The following is a 26814-nucleotide window of genomic DNA, read 5'->3' on the forward strand; positions in this document are numbered from 1 at the left end:
GTCAATCAAAGTCCCCTCCCTTTAGGGTGGGAGCCCAGCCTCCACTTGGCCAGCAGGAATTTGAATCCTGGAAAGCCAGCCCTGCACACTGGATGACACCCCTGAAACAGGGGTCATCCAGTAGTTCCTGCTCCCTGGAAACTGCCTTGAGTTCTGGAAAGCTTGACTTTTTTTTTTCATTCCTTAAATTCTCTCAAGCATGTAACAAATGGGTTTTGGCTTTAACTACAGCAAGTTTCTGACCCAACCGCTTTCCTGTGCTTCTACCTGTGTGTGCATTACCAGTTGCATCCAGGCCTGTGCACAACCTTCCCCTGGCTCCTCTGTTCCTACCACCACATTCATTAAGCTGAACCAGAATGTGCTGAGAACTCTGAAAACTTTCTCTACAGACCAGGGGCTTCTTTGGCTACGACCTCACCTACAGGAAGACAGTGACTTCCTAAGGGTGCTAAGTAACTTGACTCGCTTCAAACAATCTGCTGAAGAAACATGAGGGAACCCCACAGAGTTGCATAGAAAAGAAACACAGGGTGCAAAGGCGTCTGTTCCCATTAGGTCTTGAGCCAACACCCTGGTCCTCATTGCAGATTCCTCCACTTCCGCCTGTTCCCAGCGCTCCCCCCCCCCCACCCCGCCCCCCCCCACCCCCAAGACCTGCAAGTGCTCTTCATTTACTTTCTCCACTGGCTGAGGATGTTGATCTAAAGTACTGGATATTCGTGAAATATAAGATACAAGCATCTCAGACAGACAGAAGGATCCTCCAGGAAGATCCTCCCAAATAAAAGAATCTGTCCAAATATTTTTTTGAAGATGTCATTCTTTGCAGTGTGCTTCAGTGCATAACTAGTCTGTTTTACTTTTCCCTTCCATCAGAGATAAATGACTATTTGAATAAGATTGTTATTTAAAACACTCAAGGGCCTAAGATTATCTATCATTATGGTTAAAACTTTTAAACTTTAATGTCCTCTTAATAAAATCATGATCTTGGGTCACACAAAGACAGAGATAATGAGAGGACTGGAATTCCTTCACATTCCTGTGATCTGTACACTCCATAGTTCTTAAACTGTGGTGCCTGGACCAGCAGCATGGATGTCAGATGGAAATGTGTTGAAATGCACATACTCAGGTCTCGTCTAGACCAACCATCCCTGGCACTCAGAGTGGGGCCCAGGGATCTGTGTTTTAATAGCTCATCCACACACAGACGATTGCCATGCAGGCTGAATTGGCTCCAGTGTGATGTCTAACCTTGATTCTCAACTTAATTGGACTGAGAAGCAGCCAGGAGAGCACACTTTTTGGGTATGTCCATTAAGACGTAACCAGAGAAGATTAAGGAGGTGGAGAGACCTTCCCTGAATGTGGGTGGCCACTAAATAGGCTGGGGTCTACATAAAACAAAAGAGGAAGAAGGAGGAAGCCTGTTTCTGCAGGCACCCCCCCCTCCTCCCTATCTCCCCTCTCCTTCCCTCCCTCCTCTCTCCTCCCTCCTCTCTCTTCTCTCTCCTTTCCCTGCCTCTCCCCCCCACCTTCTCCTTCCTGTCTGCCCTGAAGTAAGCAACTCCGCTCCACTATAATGACAATGATGATGAGCTGACTTATCACAAATGCGAAATGAGGGGGACAAGGAACCATGGACTGAGACCACTAAAACCATGAGCCAGAATAAATCTTTCTTCCTTTCACATGGTTCTCTGCAGGTATTCTGTCAGGGAATATTCTGTCACAGTGTGGACGGTCTGACCAGCACGCCCACCGATGCACTAAATTCTAGTAGTTTGGCTGTCCCCAACTGCCCCAACTCAGTGTCCCTTCCCATTTCCCCGTGGAAGGAGCATTGTGTGTGCCTAGAACTGTGTTAGATATTGACATATAAAGACAGCATGGAGCCAGCCTGGAAGACTAGAGTGGACCAGAGAGAAGCCACCCCAGACTCCCACAGAGCAATGTTCCCTGCACCATGGCCCCAAGCGTGCTTCTTTCGGAAGCTGAAACAAACTCTGATACTCTGTATTATATTCCTGGTGCCTCTACTTCCAGGCTTAGGAGACTTAAGCTCTGAAGGCTGTCAGGAATCCTCAGTTTCCCCATATGTCTTTGCTGTGAGGAATCACGGCAGTAATCAAGCCATGGGGAGACTGTGAGATTTAACTGAACTCATGCTTACAGGCATGAATGTAGTGTCAGCCTGACTCACTGGAGTCTAGGTCCTCTTTTTAATGGTGGAGAAGGACAGTATGAGAGGGTCTGGGTAATGTCCGGGGCATGGGAACACCTCTCTGGGGGCCACATTTGGGGTTGTTCTGGGAGGTTGAGTCATTATGTATAAAAGAAAGGTGGAGGTCGGGCTGGGAATGTGGCTAATGGTAGAGTGCTTGCCTAGCATGCAGGAAAGCCTAGGTTTGATACCTCATACACAGAAAAAGCCAGAAGTGGCACTGTGGCTCAAGTGGTAGCAGTGCTAGCCTTGAGCAAAAGAAGCTCAGCGTCAGTGTCTCGGCCCTGAGTTCAAGCCCCAGGACTGGCAAAAAAAAAAAAAAAAAAAGCTAGAACTAGGTGTGTCTGAGTCTCCTGGGAGTTTCAGGTAAACTTCTGGAATTCTCAGGCATTCTCCACCCGGCTCTCAGAGCCCCTAAAGCTCCTCAGGCTGCCATTTGACTTTGCTACCTTGCCTACGCCCTGTTTAGGATCATTTTAAAGGTCTCCATAGCTTTCCACATTCTACTGCACATCCTGACTGCATACTGTCCCTGAACTGAATGACAAAACCTCTTCCTCTTTCCTTGTCCTTCAGAAATGTAGATAAAATGTAGATAACACGCCCATGTCTCCACACCCCAGCTTTCAGCTATCACCCGGGGCTCTCCGGGTGCTCTGATTCTCCAGCCTTACCCTGTTAGAGGGTCCTCGGTTTCCCTCTATGCAGAGTTGTCCCAGAGGAGTGGTGTACACCCTTGTCTTGGCCTCCTCCCCACCCTGCCGCCAGGTCCCAGAGCGGACGGCAGCAACAACTCTCTGGATATACATTTTACAAAATAAGTCTTTCCTCCTTGGTTTTGATGACGGATTTAGAAAGCCTTGCATGGAGTGCTGTGCCCCTTGGTGCATCTTTTCCTCTCTCTAGTAGGAACCTGGGCCTCCCCTCCTCCTCCTCCTCTGCCTCCTCTCCTTTTATTTCCATGGCTCCCTGATTGGAAAAGAGGGGGCCCCCTTCTTCCTCCTCAACTCCACAATTGTCACCACCAATTAGTGCATTGTTAGGGCACACAATGGCGTTACTGTAGCCAGTGGAACGGCACGCCTTTGTGCTTCTCCATCCGGCCATGGGGGCAGTCAAGTTTCATTTAGAGACTTAAAACACACAACTCCAGAAGAAAAATGCTATCAGAAAAAAAGCAGAAGAAAAAAAAAGTGAGGGGGGAGGGAAATGGTGAGGAAAGGAAGAGCACAAAAATACAAGCAGAGAAAAAAAAAGTGGAGATGGAAATGAAGGAAAATAAAGTCAAGGCAAACAAATATTGAAAGAAAAGATAAAGAAAAAATATCTGCTATTCAGGAGTTGGCCCTCACTCATGAAAAGACCTGAGTGGTTGCTACATACTCACGTCTCGCTGTGAACATAAAAAGGGCTTGAGCTTAACAGTAATTAGTGGTGTGATTGTGCTTAGAAATACTGTGTCTTTAGAGGATTTTTTTTCCAACTTTTTCCCCCCTGTCTTCACCAATAAAGAGGATGGGAAGGAAAGGCAGGGGGTGAAGGAGGAAAGGCAAGCTGCCAGCCACCTCCCCCCAGCAGTCTGGGATGGGGACAACTCAGCCTTTCTCTTTGACAGGTAAATTGGATTTTATTGTCTAAAGCTTGTAACTAATTATAGAGGAGATTTTTTTTTTCCCTGTAAGAATGTGACATATTTGTGCATTTTAGAGTCAATGTGTTATGTGTTTCAAGTACCTTTCAAGCAGCCTGGTCCTTTTTGCAGTCCAGAAGATGGCCCCCAGAGGCCCAGACCTCCCATCCAGAGTCCACAGGTGATGGGGGGCGGGGGGAGGTCAGGAGCATGCTTCCTGATTATGAAACTAACATCCCAGTAGAACTGTGTGGTCCACTGGAGGAAGTAGGCTCTGTATGTAAACCCATAGTGTCTGGACTGGCCCAGAGTCCCCTGCTGCTATGGCATCACCACCCTCCTAGTATTCTTCCTCTGTCTTCCTCCTCCCCATCAATACAACAGAGGGTTCCTTGCTCCTTAGAGCTCACCGTACAGGGAATGTTCCATGGAACAAATATTCTATAAAGTTGTCTGGGCTGGTGGACACCCACTTTATTCTTCCTCTCACTCTCCACCTGCCCCCCCGCACCGCCCCCCCCCACCAATCCTCCACTTTCTGGAAAGTACAGAGTCTCCTCACCAACACAGACTTGTCAAACAGGGGTAGTCAGGTGTTGCCTTTTAAAGAAAAAAATTGGAAGCTAGAGCCAGTGGTTCACTCCTGTAATACTAGCTCCTCAAAAGGATGAGCGCTGAGGATTGTAGTATGAAGCTAGACCAAGCAGGAAAGTTTATGAGATTCTTATCTCCAATTGACCAGTAAAAGGCCATAGTAGAGCCTTGACTCAAGTGATAGAGTGCTAGCCTCAAGCAAAGAGGCTTAGGGAAAATGCCCAGGCTTTGAGTTCAAGCCCCAGGACCATTTCTTGGAAAGAAAGAAAGAAAGAGAGGAAGAAAGAATAAAAGAAAGGAAGGAAGGAAGGAAGGAAGGAAGGAAGGAAGGAAGGAATTAGAGTAACATCTGGCCCAATGCACCAGTTTATAACTTGCACCTACTTCATTCAGCCTTTCTCCTGGGATGAGAGAGTTATGCAGACCCTCACCAGATACCAGCATCTTGGTATTGTGATCCCTCACTAACAGAACTGAGAGGAATCATTTGTCTTCTTTATACCTTGCAAAATTGATGGTCACTCTCCCTTCACATTCCCCAGCCAGCCTAGAGTTCTCCAAAGCTTTTGGTAGCTCCATTTTCAACATCCTTCTACCCACTTGCCTATTTGCAAAGTTCCAATCACCCTATAAAACTTTGCTTATGTATCCTTGAGAAGCCCTCATTCCCTGCTCCTTGGCCAGTGTTCACTCTGGCTTTGTACAGCTTATTCTTTCTTATTTCCTGCCTTCACTTAACACTCTTGATCTCTAAAGGGGAAGAACTTGTCTTGCACAGTACTGTACCAGGGTATCTAAGGCTTGTTATGACACTGAACCAGGTAGTATACTGAAGAAATAAACGCTTATTGAAAGACAGCATTAGTCTTTCACTCCAGCGACCACATCTATGTTTCATGTACAGTTTTTTGTGACTCACAGTAGCTTCACTTGGTACACTCAAGGCCACGACACAGCTTCCCACTGTCTGGGAAAGCCTCTCCTAAGAAGTCTTCCTAAGGAACGTTGTGCATTAGAATATTCTAGAATGACAGCAGTATCTTACTGCTTGGTAGCCACTAGTAGCTAGTGCTGTTAAGCTCTAGAAATGGAGCAAATGCAACTGAGGTACTGAATGTTTACTTTGATTTCATTTTAATTACAATTCTGTGTCACCTAATGATGGAGTCATAGCGTGAGAAAAACAGCGCAATTTCATCACTACATGAACTCATAGCATGTGCTCACACTAAGGCAGCTATGATGTCATTGAATGATATAATCTCGAAAGACCATCCTCATACCTGCAGGCCAGTGACTGAAATATCACTCTGGGATACACAGTATTAGCTGTAAATAACCTCCTGCGATGCTTTCCATGTGGGATGTGGCAGTTTGCTCACACTCCTGATGTTTCAGAAAGACTTCTTTGCAAATTGGGAGACTTAGAGCATCTTTTGTGGGGAATGATTGTCCATGCAGGAGGGACAGAGTCTTTGATTAATACTAGCAACTTCTCTACGAATACACTAGCTGTCAACCTTAGTGTGGAATGTTCCTGCTATGCACTGCTCCGTCTTGCCTGTGAAATGAGAAAGCAGAAGGGAAATACCTGCTGGGGAACAAATGTTTCTATTGTGGTTACCAACGTGCAGTAAGACTAATCTACATGCCTTTCCTCTTCCCCTTTCCCTGCTCCAAATAATGTATTGCCTTTGCCAGTCCTGGGGTTTGAACTCTGGCCCTGGGAAATGTCCCTGAGTTTTTTGTTTTTGTTTTTGTTTTTTTGCTCAAGGTTAGCACTCTACTCCTTGAGCCATAGCTCCATTTTCAGCTTTTTGCTGGTTGATTGGACATAAGAATCTCATGGACTTCTCTGTCCAGGCTGGCTTTGAACCGTGATCCTCAGATCTCAGCCACCTGCATAGCTAGCATTACAGGCAAAAGTCACCGGCACCTGGCTTTCTCCAACATTTTTAAGAGACTCCCAGTAAGGTCAGTTGTTCTTTCCAAGTTCTATGGAGCCAGGATCATAGTCAATCAATACCAGTAAATAGTATTGATTAATGATCATTTGTCAAAAACTGAGAACAAGAGAAGATTCCATTTTCAAGGTAAGTTGTTTCTTCCTACAGGACTTGTGAACTGACATAAGGATCAGGAGATCCATATGGAGGCAATTTCAATGGTGAGAACAGTGGTCTGTCTATACCATAACAAGCCCAGCAGACTGTGCATGCAAATCTCTTCTTGTACATAAAATGATCCAAGTGGCAGAAAAAAAGAAAACTTTCTGGGCAGTGGTGGGTCACACCTGTAATCCTAGCTACTGAGGAGGCTGAGATCTGAGGACTGTAATTTAAAGCCAGTTCAAGTAGAAAAGTTTGAGATTTTTTTTTTTTTGGGGGGGGGGGGGGGAGGGTCCGGTCTTGGGGCCTGAACTCTGGGCCTGGGCGCTGTCCCTCAGCTCTTCAGCTCAAGGCTAGCGCTCTACCACTTGAGCCACAGCACCACTTCTGGCTTTTTTCTTTTTGCTTATGTGGTACTGAGGAATCGAACCCAGGGCCTCATGCATGCAAGGCAAGCGCTCTACCACTGAGCCACCTTCCCAGCCCAGTTTGAGATTCTTACCTCCAATTAACTACCTGGAGGTATGGTTCAAGTGGTAGAACACCAGCCTGAACAAAAAAGATAAGGGACAATGTTCAGGTCCTGAGTTCAAGCCCAAGTATTGGCACACACACATATATACTGAGAGAGAGAGTGAGAGAGAGAGAGAGAGAGAATGTCTATAGGATCTAGGTTATAATTCATATACTATTTGAAATTATTATCACTAAAAGAGTAGATTAATTTACAGCTTCAAAAAAACTAGATCTTTTTCCTCACCTTCAGCTGCAGCTGTTAAAAGATCAACGATCAGGTGTGGCCACTGCACATTGCTATCTCCAAGTCTGTTCATCTTCACCTGTGAAATACAAAGCACAGTACTAGTAATATTAAGTGACGCAAATTCAAAGACTGTGTATTCTAAGTTCATGGTAAAGCTTCAGTCAATGCACTTGTTCAAGCAGACATGGAACAGAAAGGTACTTGTTCTCCTTGGCTGGGCCAAGCTTAATCCAGGTAAGGGCTGGTGTTAAATGGTTACCTACAGGGCAACCATCTTCATATTACAGGGAAGAGCAGCCAGAGGATGGGAGCTTTCCCAGGCCCAGAAATTGGCCTCTGGGCCTGGCTGGGTCACCATGTGAATTCCAGCTGCCCCAGAAAAATGCAAGCTAGGCAGATTACCCCACCCCCACACTTTACTCAGAGGCCACTTAAGCTGTTTGCTCAAATCAGGACCCTTCTTTTGAGGTAGATCAGGTTTCTCTGCAAGGTGATAATTGTTTCTAATGGTCTGCAAACAGGTTCTCAACAGTTAGCCCCTCCAGCCTCTAGGGACACTTGGCAAGTAGGTCTGGGAACTAGGCAAACTCAAGCCATTAGGAGCTCAGAGGTTTGAGAGATACTCAAAGAATGGGAAGTATTTAGTAAGGTCCCATGCCAGCCAATGAGTTATTACTCCACCCCAGACTGAATGCAAAATACTTACCTTCCCAAATAGCAGGTGGCTCCCTCCTGGTGGTCTCAGATTCCTGGAAGGCCCTGAAGTTTCATCTAGGGCTTGGAGAATATTCAAGCACAATTGTTTACAAAGTAAATGTAAGTGGCAGGTTGAGCAATATTAAATCCTTTGTGCCTGTCAGACTCTGGCTCTTACTGCTTAAAAGTGTGAACTTGGGAAATGACTTAATTTCCCTGTGCCTCAGTTTCCTCATCTATATAGCACAAGTAAGAGTGGTGTCCACGCTGTGGGGCAAGTTACATAACAAGTACATAATACATAATAGCCACTATTATTTTAATAATACTTTAATGCATGCAGGTACTGTTGTAGTTAATAGTATGCAAGTCCATTCACAGGCATTACTCTTAATAGTAGCTCTTTCTTGCCATTTATTTCTTTTCTTATTCTTATTTCTCTGGTGTGTGCACATGTATGCACACACTAGTATTGGGGCTTGAACTCATGACCTGGCTTAGCATTTTTGCTCCAGGCTGGCACTCACCACTTGAACATACCTCTAGTTCCAGTTTCTTGCTGGTTAAGTGGAGATGAGAGTCTTATGTACTTTTCTGTTCAGGCTGGCTTTGAACTGTGATACTCAGATCTCAGTCTCCTGAGTAACTCAGGTTACAGGCATAAGCCATCAGAACCTGCATTCATGTATATTCTTGTTTGATAGACATCAAAGACAGCATAAAGAAGTCCAGACTTTCAGAAAAGGGGTCCCCATTCTGGAAGATCACCAGCTGGGGTTCCACATGCCTCAGGGAGTCTCAAAACAGAGGGGGAAAGCAAGTGTTTGGCACAGCTAATATAGAAAACAGCTGGAGCTTAAACCGTATGTAAACAATATGGCCAAGAAAAGATGGGGTAGTGGAGTTTGGTTCCCTTAAATATAAACCATAAAGAAAAACACTATGCCACTGTAGCATTCTTTTTTTTTTTAACCATTGTGACATGCACAAAATCTTTCTGAGTATTCTAAAACACAGAAAAACAATCAATACTTAACAAAAGAATAGGAAAGGGTTAAGGCTTGGAAAGCAATGAGGTTAAAAGCACTGAGACTAACATCAGCCATTTTTAGTCTTCAGTACTGTGTGTTGTCCAGGAGCAGATGACATACTGGGAAGTTCTATGGGGAAGGATGTGTGCAAATAGCTAGAAAGCATCTCCGGCAGGTTACTGCATGAAAACTGGATAGACATTAACTCAGAGGCAGGAAATTTGGATATGGACAGCAATAACAATTTTGTTCACTTCTTCATGGGTTTTACAATAGCTATGTACTACCTTTATTCTTCTCCTTTAAATGTAGGTATAACTTACAGTATTGAAGTGTACAGATCTTAAGTGGCAATTCTTATGTGGGCAATTATAAAAAAAATTCATATACCTATGTAGCCCAACCTCCTCTCAAGATATGGAGCATTTTCAAAACATAGACCTCCAAGCCAGGCACAAGTGGCTCATGCCTGTAATCCTAGCTACTCAGGAGGCTGACATCTGAGGTTCATGGTTTGAGGCCAACCCCTGGACAGGAAAGACTGTAAGGCTCTTATTGCCAATAAACTCCCCCCCCCCAAAAAAAATGCCAGAAGTGGAGCGATGGAGCTGGGGTTCAAGTGGTGGAATGCTAGCCTTGAGCAAAAGGAGTGTCCAAGCCCTGAATTCAGGGCCCCAGTACCCTCACTCTGTGTGTGTGTGTGTGTGTGTGTGTGTGTGTGTGCGTGCATGCGCATCCAAATAGTTCCCTCTTCTCCTTTCTAATTAATCCTTCTTCTTCCTATTTCTTTTCTGGCCCTCTGTCCTTGCAAACACCAGTGTGATTTCTAGTTTTTCCCATTCCAGAACTTACAGCAACAGACTCATACCTAGGTTCACTCTCCTCTCTGGCTTCTTTCACTCTGTATAGTATCTTGAGATTCTACTGTCTGATCACATTCATCAGTAATTTATTCCTTTTTATTGAGTGACTGTGTTAGTTACTTTTGTTTCTTTCCTTTTCTTTTTTCTTTTTTTTTTTGCCAGTTGTGGGGCCTAAACTCTGGGCCTGGGCGCTGTCCCTCAGCTCTTCAGCTCAAGGCTAGCGCTCTACCACTTGAGCCACAGCGCCACTTCCAGCTTTTTTCTTTTTGCTTATGTGGTGCTGAGGAATCGAACCCAGGGCCTCATGCATGCAAGGCAAGCACTTTACCACTGAGCCACCTTCCCAGCCCCAGTCCAAGTCTTTTTTGAGGTCACATATTTTCTCTCTCTGAGGCATCTCTCTAAAAGTGCAATTGCTGAATTAATGTAGACTGTTCTATTTATTCTATTACTCAGGACCTCACAATCCACTGCCAGAATGAAATGAAGGCAAAGAAAACTTGGGGGGGGGGGGGGGGAATAAAAGCTGGGACAAAGAAAAGGCAACATTTTAAAACAAAAGCTACCCAGACTATGATGCTGGAGGTCTCACCTTAACCCAGGCTCTCCATAGCAGCTTTGTCTTGTCCAAGTTAGGTCATGCAGGCCTCCAGTTTCCTGCAAAAGAGGAACAATGATGCCAAAGAGATGGCAAGAGGGAGTGGAAATGGCCCAGTAGATGCTCCAAGAATGGAGCGAACCCATGAGCAGACATATTGCTCTAGACTGTGAAGATGAGGAAATGTGGTACTGGGCAGCAGCGAGTGTACAACCCATCCGTCAGGGTTTTAGGAACGTGGCTAGAACAAACAAATCACCATTCCGGATCCAGAAAGCCCGCTACTTCATTTCCAGCTCACATGATCAAAACGAATTTCCTGCGTTTTGCACCTGTTCTTGCCTTCATAATCGAGAGTTCAGGAAACCCCAGTCCAGATGCCACAAGTCAGTGCCATCTAAGTGCCCAGGTAGAATGAACTAGGTGCAGGCAGAATCCGAATGTGTTGTGTGAAAGCGCAAAGGACGGCACCCATCAGTGCTTATAGAAAGAAGGCTTGGGGTGGAATTTGAGCCCTGGATCTCAGCCGGGAGCAGCCCAGCCGGGAGCAGCCCAGCGGGGGCTGTTGTGAGGATGCCATGTAAGGCATGGTCACCATTTACGTTGCTCTATAATTCCTCCTGCCTGTGAACAGCTAGCCGTCAGGAGTGCCAGACATTCACTTTGTGTCTCTTCAAGTGCCCCGTACACAGTATGGGGGCCACTGAACATTGAAGGAAGGAAGGGACTGTTCTTGTGACTTCCAGCAGGGAGAAAAGAGGCTGAGGCCACATTTTTTAGGCCAGTACAGGAAGGCTACATTGCCCAGATGACCTAATGCTACAGTCATTATTTCCAATGTTAGATTTTCCTGCTTCCACTTCCAATATGAGCCTCATAATCCTAAGACCTTCCAATAGGTCCTTCCCCTTTCTGTGTAGGCAGGACTATTTTCTCCCTGTGTCCCTGCCTCTGGTGGGTTTTGTTTTTTTTTTAAATAACATTTTCAGGATAGCAAATACCTGGCTCAAAGCAGAATTTCAAAGAAGGGGAGAAAAAGAGGAGATATCTGAGTATAATGATTTTACAAATTTGTCACCTCCGTGTCAGAGGAGTATCTGTGGCTCTGGTTACAGTAATTTTGCTTGGATCTATTAGCTCTTATTTTGTCAAAATGACTTACTACTGTTTTGGTTCTTTGCTCACAAAAGCATAGCCTGGGGGGGGGCGGAGGGGAGGGAGGGGTTGCGGGAAGAAGGCAGAGCTGGGTTAGCAGCCTGAGAAGTGTAGCTGCGGGAGGAAGGCAGAGACTGAAGGTAAGGCCTGCATAGAGCTGGGTAGAGCTCCTTTATGAATGCCGTACAGTGCCCTTGGGGCAACACCAAAGAACAATACAGCCACTTACTTTCATTTCATTTCAAAAAATAAAAATGAAGCCAGGCTCTGGTGGCTCATGCCTGTAATCCTCCCTACTCCAGAGGCTGAGATCTGAGGATGGCAGTTGAAAGTCAGCTCGGGCAGAAAAGTCCTCGAGACTCTTATCTCCAATAAACCATTCAGAAAAAGCCAGAAGTGGCACTCAAGTAGTAGAGTGCTAGCCTTATGCACAGAGAGGCTCAGGGACAGAGCTTAGGCCCTGAGTTCAAGCCCCAGGACTCCCAAAAAATAAAAATGCAGCAGGTGCTGATGCTCACATCTGTAATCCTGCTTACTCAGGAGGCTGAGATCTGAGGCTCAGGGTTGGATGCCAGTCCAGGCAGAAAAGTCTGTGAGACTCTATTTCCAACTAACCAATAAAACACTAGAAGTGGAGATGTGGCTCAAATGATGGAGCCTTGAGAGAGAGAACAAAATGAGAGAGCAAGGCTTCTCGTTCAAGCCCCAGGACTGGCACATAGACGAAATACTTGAAGGACCTCTGTAAGCAGCTACTTTTGTCTCTTCCAGTCTTCACTCTCGCTGTCCTTATTTCCAAATGGAATAGCACACAATCACACACACACGTGCACACATGCACATGCTCACACACACAGTAATTTCTTATCGGCTCCAAGTGTTTATGCCATTGCATACCCCCTCCCTGACAGATCAAGCAGTCCCTTGCCAGATAATAGAGCTCTAGGTGAATGGGTTATGGATTCTAAGTAATACGGGTCTGAGGTGAAATTCAGACCCCACACATCAGTGAGCATATGTAAATGCTTAGTCTCATGTGCCCTGTGCATAAAATGGGACCACAGCTTCCTTGGAGGATTCTGTGCATACTAAATTAAAGATTATATATTTAATATAAAGCTGGAATGTACTGGATACTTCCAATAAATATTTGGTATCAAAAAAAGGATACAGTGATCAGTAGTTGTTTGAATAAACTGTGAAATGAATTTAAGGAAGTATTTGATATGGACAGAAAAAAAATCCATGGCTGGGAAGGTGGCTCAGTGGTCCAGTGCTTGCTTTGCATGCATGAGGCCCTGGGTTCAATTCCTCAGCACCACATAAGCAGAAAAAGCTGGAAGTGGTGCTGTGGCTCAAGTGGTAGAGGGATAACCTTGAGCTGAGGGACAGCGCCCAGGCCCAGAGTTCAGGCCTCACGGCCAAAAAGAAAGAAAAAACAATCCATGGACTGTGGGGCAGGGGAGAGCTGACTGTTTTGTTCGCCTGACATACAGCTGGCATTTGATTAATGCTATATTTCTCCAATGAATTATTCTATACAGAAAGCATCAGATGGCAAACTAAAAATCCTGTCATTGCTCTCTTCTAGTGAACTAATATTTAGTAAACGCAGGCATTATAGCATTATCTGAAAAAATGATGAAGGCAGACTGTAGCTTCCCAGGAAGTTGTAGAAAAGCTAGGTTTTAGGCTTGAGTTATGGAGTGGGTGGACTGGACAAGGTCAAGGTTAGCTGGCAGGATCAGGCAGGGTCATGAGTGTGGCCAGAGGTATTGGTCATAACCTGAGCAGATGGAGAGAGGATGATCTCAAGATAGATTCAAGCTGCTGTAGCTCCATGTGCTTGGGCACTGAAGAAGTGCCTGGGAACCTCCCTGGCCATGATGGGTAGAGACAAGGTAGCCTGTCTGGAAAGATGCCTCCTCTCATCCCAGAAGAGTAGTGGCCAGAGACAGAGCCCAACCTGGGCTGGACTCCCATCATACTGCGCGTCTGCAGAGATAGGCTTTCCCAGTGCCCCCAGGGATGGCAAAACCTTCAACTATCCCTTTCCCTGCTTACCACAGGGGAGACGGAGACTCACCCTAGCCTTTGAATATAGAGAACATTTCGCTATGAAACACAGAGGGCCATTGCCTGAGACCCAAGGCCTGGAGGCTTTTTGAAAGGAATAGAGTTGAGATGCTCTAGGAATTGCTTAACTGAATGTTAAATAATCAACTGTCATTACCTAATTTGAGTTTTAATTGACATCTTCTCTATGTGCCATTAAAGGTTCCTATTGTGTTCCATTTTACTAATTTCTTTCTTTATCCTAACACCCCTCTTGTTGGGAGATGTTTATCCATCTATTCATTTAACAATTATGGATGGAGTTCCAACACACTGGAGATACAAATAGAACAAGACAGACTTCCAGCTTTCTAGCTTGGTAATAGGTATTAAAAAGATAAATGAGGCTGGGCATTGATGGCTCATACCTATAATCTTAGCTACTCTGGAGGTTGAGCTATGAGGATTATAGTTCCAAGCCAGCTTGGGCAGGAAAGTCTCTGCGTGATTCTTATCTCCAATTAACGAAGCAAAAATCTGAAGTAGTACTGTGGCTCAAGTAGTAGAGCATTAGTCTTGAGCACAAAGAGGCTCAGGGATAGCGCCCAAACCCAAGTTCAAGCCCCACACCACCATCACCAACAACAACAAAGTTAAATGTATTTTCAACTTACAAGAATTTATTCTGAAGATCTACTCACACAGGCACCAAAATTTATATGTAAAAGGAGACTCACTGCACTATCTTAAACTAACAGTCCCCAAAAGAGGAGTAATTCAGATGTGCACTCAAAGGGAACTGGTGAACCTAAATTAAATTGATTATAATCTAAATAATAAAGCTCTACAACTATTCCCCAAAAGGGTTGGTCTTTGTGGAATAATAACATTTTTCAGAAAAATTATTCAGTTAAAATGTATATTATACCATTTTTTTTAAAGTGCTGGTATTGGTGCTTGAATTCAGCATCTTATATTCTCATTTTGCTTTTCATTTAAGGCTGGCTGCTCTATCACTTGATGCATACCCCATCTTCCAGCTTTTTGATGATTAATTGGAGGCAAGAATCATACAAACTTTTTTTTTGGCCTACGATGGCTTTGAACTGTGATCCTCAGGTCTCAGCCTCTAGAGTAACTAAGGTTACAGAAGTGAGCACTAGCACTCAGTATTATGTAACTTCCATTTTAAATATACACAAAAATATATAATTATACATAATCAAAGACCTTCTAAATTCTCTAGCTAAGCTGTTGAATGTTTGAAATGAGGCTAGTGAGATCGATTTTGAAGACAGTATAAATATAGGAATGTAAAATATTTCAACAATTTGTTAAATTACATGTTCAAATGCTACTATTTTGGATCTAGGGTTAAATCAAGTATATTGAAATTGATCTCTATTTTAAACTCTTTTTTCAGTATAACACTAAGAAAATGTAAAATATAAAATTATGTATGTGGCTTCCAAATGTTTCTGTTGGCTGGTTCTAGAGTCAGAGCCCACAGGGGCAAATCAGGCTGAATCTTGTTCTTTTTCTCTTTTTGAAATTCAATGGGTTTTTATTTTTTCCTTTGCCTGCCAGGAAGCTCGGAGACCAATGTGCTAATCTTGCTTTTATACAGAAGTATTATTGGAAGCCAGCCCCGCACATTCATTTAGGTGTCATCTGTGGCTGCTGACAAAGATTCTCTGCTTTGACCAAACTTGAGTCATCTCCTCTGTGTCCTGTGTTCCATTGGGCTGACCTTGGGCTTCCTTCTCTGGCCTTCTAGAATCCTGTTTGAGCAAGAACCCTGCCAAGTCAGTTTAGTGAGAATCTTTCCCTCTAATAGCCTAAGTATTGGGTCACCTTGGCTTACTTTCAGTCAGAATTTTGTTGATCCATCTAACAAAAGACCCTCTTTCTCTGATGTTACCTTAGTAATTTCCCACCCACTGACCCCACCCCCTACTCTGTTCCTTAGCTCTAAATCCCCTGTCTCCTTGCAGGTGAAATTAAACCCAATCTCTCTCTCCTACTGCAAGACCCTCTGGCAGTGATCCCTATTCTCATATATATATATATATATATATATATATATATATATATATATATATCCCTATTCAAATATATATACACACACATATATACACACACATATATACATACACACACATATATATACATACACATACACACACACACACACACACACACACACATATATGCCAATAAAGCCTGTCTTCCATCTTTAACAAGGGTGGTGAACTCTTTTATCCTTTAACACTACTTTCCTGCCATAAAGTCAAAGTCAAGTGAGTGATTGTAACAGGTGCTATATAATCATGAGGCCAAAACTCCAATTTAGCTCTTCATGGGAAAAGGGTCTCAGTGTGTCCCAACCACTATTCCAGAATATCTATCTATCTATCTATCTATCTTCATCATCATCATCATCATCATCATCATCATTATGATTACCTTTAAAGGTTAAAATTAAGTGTTAGATACCCTCTCCCCTAGAAGAAACCAGTATTCAAGCCACCAGGGAAGAAAAACAATTAAAGGACTTAACATTGAAGAGAATTTAGTTGGGCACCGATGGCTCATGCCTGTAATCCTAACTACTCAGAAGGCTGAGATCTGAGGGCTGCAGTTCAAAGCCAGCCTGGACAGGAAAAGTCCATGAGACTTACCTCCAATAAACCACTCAGAAAACTGGAAGTGGTGCTGTTGCTCAAGTGGTAGAGTGCTAGCCTTCAGCTGAAGAGCTGAGGGACAGCGCCCAGGCCCAGAGTTCAAGCTCCATGACTGACAAAGAAAAAGAGAGAGAGAGAGAATTTAATGTTAACCACAGTGTAAACGTGAAATTATGCCAGACACCAGTGTCTCCCACTTGTAATCCTAGCTACTCATGAGGCTGAGATCAATGCTAGCCTAAGCAAAGAAGTTTATGTGACCCTGTCTTAATGGAAAAGCTGGGTGAGGTGGTGCATGACTGACATCTCTCTACTGTGGAAGTATAAATAGGAGGATCATGGTCTAAGCTGGCCCACACAAAAAGTCAACCCTTATCTAAAAAATAACCAACACAAAAAGGGCTGGCAGTGTGGCTCAAGTGGTACAGTACCTGTCTAGGTAGCATAAAGCCTTCAGTTGCAGCGAAATAATGCAATGAATAAATAAATAAATAAATAATAAAACAAAACAGTCCAAAGCTATAGGTGTCCCTCAGAATGAGAGGCAGATCAGCACCAGGACTCCCATAGCTATTAGAATGTGAAGATGCTCAAGTCTCATATGATGTAGTACTTGTATTTGCATATAACATATGTGTATCCTCCCATATACTTTTTTTGCATGATACTACTGGGGATTGAACTCAGGGCCTTGCACTTGTAAAATAGATATTCAACCACTTGAGCTACATACCCAACCACCTCCCATGTACTATAAATCATCTCTAGATGACATATAATTACCTAATGCAATGTCAGTTCTCTGCAAGTAGTTGTTATTTTGTATTGTTAGTGATAACAAGAAAAAGATCTGCGTGTAAACCTTACTTCAAAATTTTTCAAAAAATTGTGCCAGTCATGGGACTTGAACTCAGGGTCTGAGCACTGTGTGTGAGCTTATTTTGCTCAAGGCTAACTCTCTACCACTTGAGCCACAGTGCCACGTCCAGCTTTTTCTGGGTAGTTTCTGGGAGATAAGAGTCTCATGGACTTAGCTGCCCTGGCTGGTTTCAAACTGTGATCTTCAGATTTCAGCCTTCTGAATAGCTAGGATTACAGGTGTGAGCCATCAGTGCCCAACCTAAAAACATTTAAAAATATTTTGAATCCACATTTGGTAAAACCTGAGGATGCAGAGCCTGCAGATACAGAGCATCAACTGTGATGCTTTTTAATTAAATTTAATTACTTAAGTATTGCCTCATTTAATCATAGCACCCTCATTTTACAGTTGAAGAAATGGAAGCCTGTGGACATTACCTAACTTGCTCAACTAAGCTAGTCCAAACTCTGAAGGCCCACTAGATAACACTGGACTGCTAGCCTGGAGAATGAGTTCATAGCCTGAGGAGGACCTTCCTGTCGCTTTCCCTGTCTGTGATCTTTTTCATTATTCAATTTTTAAAAATTATTATTATAAGGGTGATGCGCAGATAGGTTACAGTTTTGTAAGTCAGGTAATGAGTACCTTTCTTTTTGGATCATGTCACCGCTTCCTTTGTTCTCTCCCAGCTCTCTCTCATCCCTGCCCACAGTTGTATAGTTCATTTTCAACATAGTGTTGAGTGACTCTCTGTATTTTCCTAAATTGCATTTCTTTCTGCTTACCCAGAGTGGTCTGAGGCCCAAGTAAGGCAAGGTAGAAGCTGATCTTCTCTGGGATATACTAAATGCTTTTTACAATTCATTTCCTAGTGAGTATAATCTGCCGCAAACTCCTGAAGAAGCAGAAAGCCACTTTGCTTCTCCCTCCTTCTCCACATTCCCTCATCCCACTTCCAGAGGACAGACTTAAACTGTAAGTCTGCATAAATCATGCCTTTTGCAGAAACAGTGCACATAATATCATGAGGATTCTTTGAGGCTTGTTTTTCTGGCTTAACAATACACATGACAACATTTATAATCTACTTGTTTTTTGTTATTGTTATTGTTTTTTAAGCTGCATGTTAGTAACTCATTTTCAGTGAAACATAAGTTCTGAATGACTATTAGGAAAATAACTTAGATATACTTCTCTTGGATACCAGTGGCTCACACTAATAATCCTTACTGCTCAAGAAGCTGAAGTCTACAGGGTTGTAGTTCAAAGCCAACCCAGGCAGGAATGGCTATGAGACTGTTGTCTCGAATTAACCACCAAAAAGCCAGAAGTGAGACGGGGCTCAAGTGGCAGAGTGCCAGCCTTGAGTGAAAAAGCTAAGGGACAGTACCCAGGCCCCAAGCTTAAGGTCCAGTGCCAGCGTGTGCATGCACACACATACACACACACACACACATGTGTTCACACATCCACACACAAAAGATAAATTTAAAAGGATATACTTTTACCTGTTAATGTGTGCTTTCATTAAGTAGATTTCTGTTCCCCATGTGTCATTGGCACACAGTGGTCCAATGCATCTTTGGATGAGGTTGAAGGACCTGGCACCCGTCTGCATGGGGGGAAAGTCTCACACACGCTAAGCATGTGTGACCACTGAGCCACACCCCTAACCAGACTCATCAGTTCTCAGTCTGTAACAGTGTTGGGACAAAGTACAAGTGAGTGTGAAATCTCTTACCATCTTGCACAACCAGCAGCAATATTAACCTGTAAAATGAAGATAATGATTGTCACAGTAATTATGACTTGCCAGGGGAGGTAATCTCGTGTTGTGGAATGTCACAGTCATGTCCAGGCAGGGGAGGCAGGCCGGGAAAGAACAGTGTCTGCCTCTCGTTTTTTACTTTTGCAGTCCTGACCCAGCTTGGATCTTATCACCTCTTCCCTGTCATGGGGTTTCTGTCACGGTCCAGGAGTCTCCTAAATGGTCTCCTAGGACAGCCGGATTATACCCCCACATACACATGGTGTATGTATATGGTACATTGCCTCTGGCTCTTCACACGTAACAAGATTCAAGGTCCTCCAGTATTTCTTCATCTTTCATTCTCATCTTATCACAGATACTAAGCCCATCTTCAGAGTCTCCAGCTAAAGGGTGCTTTTGGCCCCCTAGCCTGCTAAGACACTCGCCAGGTTGGCAGGCATGGCCTGGCTCCTGCGGGTTTCTTGTTTTAATTCTTTTCTACAATAAGTGAAATTTTCATGAAGACTCCTGTCCCTCAGATTTCTGTCTCATCCCCACACAAGATGATTTCTACCCTCATTTTCTAATCATGTAACTGTTTCTATTGCTATTTCTCTTTTGTAAGTTTTTACTTTTTGGTGGTACTGGGGTTTGAATTCAGAACCTCCTGCTTACTAGGCAGGTTCTCTGTCACTACTGCCATGCCTCCATCCCTATTTGCTCTTGATTATTTTTGAGATGTGGTCTCAATTTTCCTCCCAAACCAGCATGGACTGTGGTCCTCCTATTAGGCTTCCCACTGTAGCTGGGATGACATGCCACCATACCTAGATTTTTCTGTTGAGATGAGGTCTTGTAAACTTTTTTGTTCAGGCAGGCCTACAATTGTGATCTTCCAGATCTCAGTCTTTGATGTAATCTCTGAGATGACATGCATGTCCCACCATACCCAGCCAGTCATTTTGTGTTCCTGAGAACCTCAGTATTTGCAGGTATATGCTTCCAAAGAGACTGCTCTTGAGGAAAAACCATGAGAATACTTAGGATGCAGGGTTTAATGCTGTACTGCAGATGCTTGATTTATTTTTCCCATAGTGCTGCCAAGTTCTGCTAGAGATATGCTGCCTTTCACTTTATTACCGCAATGGAACACATTCACTTTTATCTTGCTTTTTTGGTACTATTGGCTTTTAGGTGGCATATCTTAAAACTAAGGACAGAATAAACACTGCACAAACCACACAAGAATTTAAACACAACAAATGACAAAGTGGACTGACCAACAGCTTCTCTGTAACAACTGAATTGGGTGATGCAAATTGGATTTTTTTTTAAATTTCTTTCTGAGATGGGGGATGAGAGGTGAGAGAGAGTAACATAGGGAGGGAGTCTGATCAAGGCACATCGTATCATAAATGAACATATTGAAATGAAATCCCTTGGACAACTAATTGATGCTAATAAAATGTAGAGAAGTATTTAATATTCATTAATTAATGGATTACTTAGCTTTGATTGCACTTGACTAGGTGAAAACTGTGTGCAAATATGGTGAGCTTGCTGTATTAGAGGTCACTAGGTACGAAAGTGGCCTTCTCTCCTATCATTTGGTATTCTATGAAACATTCCTGAGCACCTTTCATATGATATCAGCAGGAGCTGACACAGGTTAATGAAGAAGAAACACACTAACTCTGATCAAGAAGCCAGGCCATGGTGATCTTCTCTTTCTAGACTCCTAGATACCTGTCATCTGTGAGCATTCACCTCACCACCATTACGTGACAAGCAATCATGGAAACGTCCTATGAGTATTTAAAGAGCTTCAACCTTCCTCCCTCACATTCTCCCCTCTCTCCCTCCAACCTTCCCTGCTTCCCTACACAGAATGTACCAGAATTATTCTCTATGGTGGCCAATCTTTTACATTATAGCAACCTTTCACTAGGGGGAAAAAACCCCAAACAACAACAGCAACATAACTCAGCTAATCTGACTACTTTGTTTACTTGTGAATAGTTCTATAGAGTAAGTTCTTTAGGTAAACCTGCTAGAACAAAAGGTATAGTCATCTATACTTTCAGAACATATTTTCAGGTTGCCCTTCTTGAGAAGGGAGGACCATTTATGCTCTCACTTTGTAAAGTATGAGAGAGAAGTTATTCTGTTTTTTATTTTCAATGTGTTCTGTTGAGCAGAAAAAATATACTTGATTAAATCATTTCCTTATTTTTGTATATTTAGGCTTTGTGCCTGTTCAAGAAAAACAAAAACAAAAAAAAAAGCTTTATATAGTGGGGTATGGTGACGTATATCTGTAATGCTAATGCTTCGAAGGTTTAGGCAAGAGGACTTTGTGTTCAAGTCCAGCCTGGTCTATGTAACAAGTTCCAAATCAGCCTGATTTATGTAGGAGATTCTGTCTCAAAAAAAAAAAAATCTTGTACATACAGCTTTAAAAACTGAGAACTTGATCCTTCCATGTATAGGTCGCATAGCCTCACCATGCAACAAGAACCCAAATCCAGGCCCCTACACTCCATTGTGTTGCAGGGATGCACCTCTACCATGTGTAAAGATGACACTGTTAATACAATGAGGATTTCGCATCGTTCTGTAGAAACAAAGGAGATTTGAGTGTCAAGCCTAATTATTTTTTTTCTCTGCTATAATCTGTGTGACTTTGGACACGTCACTTCATCGCTCTGAGCTATAATTTTCTCCTTCAAAAAACACTCTAATGCAATGTATTTTTTTCTTTTTTGTTTTTTCAGTTATGGGGCTTGAACTCAGCCTGGGTGCTGTCCCTGAGCTCTTCAGCTCAAGGCAAGCGCTCTACCATGTGAGCCACAGTGCCATTTCCTGTTTTCTAATGGTTAATTGAAGATAAGAGTCTCACAGACTTTCCTGCCCAGGCCAGCTTTGAACCTCAATCTTCAGATCTCAGCCTCCTGAATAGCTAGGATTACAGGCATGAGTCACCAGTGCTAATGCAATATATTTTGACATGCATGACGCTATGTGAAAAATCCATCTAGCCCATGTTTGTAGCCAACTCCAGATTCATGGCTTTTTTTGTTCAGTTTCATCTCTAACACCCAAAGCAGGTCCTAGAATACAGCATGGAATCAAAACACAATGAGTGAACAAATAATAACTCACCCACTTGTTCATAATATAGATGTCTCTGTCCACAGTCAAATCATAAATGACCAAGAAAGGCTATAATTAATGAGGGATGGGCTGGGAAGGTAGCTCAGTGGTAGAGTGCTTGCCTTGCATGCATGAGGCCATGGGTTTGATTCTTCAATACCACATAAACAGAAAAAGAAGTGGCGCTGTAGCTCAAGTAGTAAAGCACTAGCCTTAACCGAAGAGCTTAGGGACAGTGCCCAGACCCAGAGTTCAAGCCCCACAACCAACAAAAAAAAAAAATGAGGGAGCTTAAGCATGTATCTATCTACTAGTCTGGTCTCTTACCTCTCCTGACCAAACACTTGGTAATCATCCCCAACTTTGCTTTATTCCAAGTAAGGAGCTGTCAGTGAAGTGCCATCTATAAGCAATCTTCAGGATCATCATTCTTCTGTCTGTATTCATGTATTCCACACTTTCCGATCAGCAGCTTTGATCTCTGGAAAAAAGTAAACGTTTTTTTATATCTGGCTTCCAAGTCTTCCTTTCAGCTTGTCAAACTTCTTTTAAAAATCACACAATTCAGCTGGGTGCCGGTGGCTCACGCCTGTAATCCTAGTACTCAGGAGGCTGAGATCTGAGGATCGAGGTTCAAAGCAAACCAGGGCAAGAAAGTCCATGAGACTCTTATCTCCAATTAACCATGAAAAACAGAAGTGGTTCTGTGGCTTAAGTAGTAGAGTACTAGCCTTGAACTGAAGAGCTGAGGGACAGCACCCAGGCCCAGAGTTCAAGCCGCACTACCCACAAAAAAAAAAAAAAAAAAAAATCACACAATTCACAATTTAATAGATCTGCCCCACTTATTTGGATATAATATTTAATAACATTGTAATATTTGTAACATATTTGCCTGAATAAAATACCCTCTGAGCTCTCTCATGCCTTCCCCATTCCTTCCACAGCCCTTCTACAAAGTCTAGGACACATTTATGTTCTCTAACATCTTCTCACACTTAACATTTTGAAGCTGCATGCCAGCTCTATAGTTTTAGGATAACATCCAGAAAGTTGATGAAGTTAGAGGGTGGGGTTGGATTTGAAGTCAGGTCTTCAGGGGCCCAGTCCAGATCCTACTCAGTTCACTCTCCAAGCCACTGCAGCTGGACATCTGCAAAACGCTTTTGTTTCTAGTGGTTCTTATAGTCCTCACAATAGTCTCAGAGGACATGCAATCATCACAGTTTGCTGGGCAGTTAACAGTCTCAAAAGTCAGGCTGCAAATCACCATCATATCCTCCTGCAACTCCTATGTCTGCAGTCCACATGAAGGTTGGCCAGGCAGAGCTGCTGGTCTTGACTGGCTTTGCTTTAGGCTGGGTTAGGCTGGGACAGCTTCCTTGGGCAGTCCACATAGCTCTCGTCACAACCCCCTATTCACAAAACCAGCGGATTGGCCCAGACAGAGACAGACATAAGAGAGAGGCCAATCACGCAAGCATGTTTTCAAGTTTCTGCTTGTATTACATCTGCTAAAGTCCTATTGGCTGAAGCAGATCCCTTTCAAAATCAATGGGTCAAGAATATCAGAATAGCCTCATCTCTTGGTGGAAAAAACAGCAAAGCCACACGGCAGGGGCACTGACATAGAAGACTGGGGATACCAATGCAAAACCCTACAGCCTTCGGATAGTAGGCCCTTTGGATTCACACACATGCATGTGCACGCGCGTGCGTGCGCGCGCGCGCACACACACACACACACACACGTGCCACAGGAACAGGCACGGAAAGCACTTCCCTGGCTGATGACTTCAACTCAAAGGCAGTACTTCAGTCTGCCTCAGAGGGTAAATAGAGAGGGAGCTGGACAAGTCGGCACCCGCCTTTGGCTCCCTAAGTAGCTGCCCCCACCCTAACAGCTTCTTAGAATGTGATTCACTGCTCTAGTGAGAGAAAAGTAATTGAGGGTGTAATTTATACTGGGTAAAAATGGCTCTGAAAAGAAAGAAAGAAAGAAAGAAGGAAAGAAAGAAGGAAAGAAAGAAAGAAAGAAAGAAAGAAAGAAAGAAAGAAAGAAAGAAAGAAGGAAAGAAAGAAAGAAAGAAAGAAAGAAAGAAGGAAAGAAAGAAAGAAAGAAAGAAAGAAAGAAAGAAAGAAAGAAAGAAAGAAAGAAAGGAAGAAAGAAAGAAAGAAAGCAACAGACCAGATACTCTGGCTCAGAGGGAGTATCAAACAAAATAACCGAACAATCATGAGGAGGGGGTGTGGGTAGCTGAGAAGTAGATGCAAACCCACAGAGGTGAGAGAGCTAAGCTAGAAGAAAATGGTTTTTAACAATTCTAGGAAAGGAAAATATCTCAGGGGGGCTGACAATGTAGCTCAGTATAGAGCTTTTGCCCAGCATGTGCACCAAGCCCTAGCTAGGTTCAGTCCCAAATATTGCATCATGATGATGGTGATGATGGTGATGGTGATGATGATGATGATGATGATGATGATGACATTGATAAAGATATGTGTAAAGTGTTTTAAAGGAGAAATATAGAGAAGCCACAGCCTTACATTTTCTGAGATCAGATTTGCTTTCTAGAAGGTTGAAGACAGAAGCCTTATACATGTACTACTAAGTTTTCTATGAGAATTCAGGGATTTCTTTTTGTTTTTAATTTTTTTTTGGGTCCGGTCATGGGGCCTGTACTCTGGGCCTGGGCGCTGTCCCTCAGCTCTTCAGCTCAAGGCTAGCGCTCTACCACTTGAGTCACAGCGCCACTTCCGGCTTTTTTCTTTTTGTTTATGTGGTGCTGAGGAATCGAACCCAGGGCCTCAGGCATGCAAGGCAAGAGCTCTACCACTGAGCCACCTTCCCAGCCCTCAGGGATTTCTTTCATACCACTTCCATTTGCCAGGATAAATATGCTGGGAGATGGATCTCATATGACATGAAATCTAAATGAACTAAAACTCAGGGAAACTTGAGGGAACCCAATTCCAGTGCAGATACTTTATGATTGTCAGTTAGGTACCTGGTACAGATTTTGAGCTCACAATATGAGAATGTGCTGTGAGTGTGAAATGCTAATATCAGCCACAAAGTGGTTAGCTAAAAAGCACACTAGCCAAGGCTACATACCTGGGGGTCAGGGTGACAGGAACTAGACTAGAACCCAGAGTTGCCCAGTGCTGGCAACACCTGGCTTTTCCCCATGATTCTCTGGATTTGCTCTAATTGTTTCTTATTTAGTTTACTCCCATAATTGTCCTTTTTTTCACCAATATTTTCCCCATCTATAAAATAAGCAGGCAAAACTACATGATTACCTCCAAACTAGCACACCTAGGTGATTCTGTGATTTTTCTGGACTTCTTATCCCAGCTCATTACCTCGCATATTGAAAGAATGAAATCATTGTGGCATTTATCTTTGTCCAAATGTTTAACAGCCAAGGTGAGTTGGCACCAACATTTAACATAAAACCACAATGGAGTTACAGCAAATAGAATACAAGTTAAATGCTGCCAGTTACTATGTGCCCTTTGGCGAGTTACTTCATCGCTCATGCCTATGTTTCCTCATCTGTAAAATGGAGAAAATAAGAAAACCTATTATTATTGGGTGCTGTGGGGATTGAATGAGATAATTCAAGAGGATTTTACAGAAAGGCTTGGTACAGAAAAATCTCTCCATCTGTGTTCTCGTTATTATCTGTAACACCAGTATGTCAACTCTGTGGATAGCAGGCGTCCTTTTTCTAAGGAATGAATGAGATAAAAGTTTATAAATGAATAATCTTGCTTAAAACAACAACCCTTTTTCAACCTGCTGGCTTGCTGATGTAAAGCTAGATTGCGGGCACAACAGGAGAGTCAGAAGCTTGGCTGGAGGCGTAAAGATAGCTTGGTTTGCTCTTACTCATTTTATTTTGGTTTACTTGTATTTGGCTTAGTTCGTCTAACTTCCTTGCCTTCAACTAGGAAGAGGATGATTCTCAATCTAGGGCTCACAGGAGAATTGAGAAGCTTAAAAATAAATCCCTATGCCATGGAAGCATGCTAACTTGGATAAAAGCTCATAAACATTATGCTAAGTGAAAGAAGACAGTCACAAAAGACCACACTTAATGTAATCCAATTTGTGTGAGATACTCAGAGTGAGTAAGTCTATATACAGAGACAGCAGATAAATGGAACTTCAGATGAATGGAACTGCAAATGAATGGACCTGTGGATTAGTGGAATTGTAGATTAACAGATTGATAGATTATTTGGAACTAAGAGAACAGATATACTTGCTGTTATTCCCAAGGTTCCTTGCTCTAAAAGTGGTGTTATGCTGGTGCTGGTAGCTTAAGCCTGTAATCCTAGCTACTCAAGAGGCTCCCAATTCAAAGCCAAGAAAGTCCATTAGATTCTTATCACCAGTTAACCAGCAAAAAGCCAGAAGTAAAAGTGTAGCTCACGTGGTAGCTCCAGCCTTGAATGAAAAAGCTAAGTAAGGAACAGTGCTCAGGCTTTGCTTGAGTGTAATCCCAGGACAAGCACATACATACATACACAAAACAAAAACAAAGTAGATTATTGATGATTATGATATAAAATTGTAAATGTACTCTAAGCTATTAATATGCGTACTTAGTTAACTTTATGGCATATGGCGTTA

This window comes from Dipodomys spectabilis, unplaced genomic scaffold (assembly GCF_019054845.1).
Source record: "Dipodomys spectabilis isolate Male_0828 unplaced genomic scaffold, ASM1905484v1 ptg000051l, whole genome shotgun sequence".
NCBI classification, from domain to species: Eukaryota; Metazoa; Chordata; class Mammalia; order Rodentia; family Heteromyidae; genus Dipodomys; species Dipodomys spectabilis.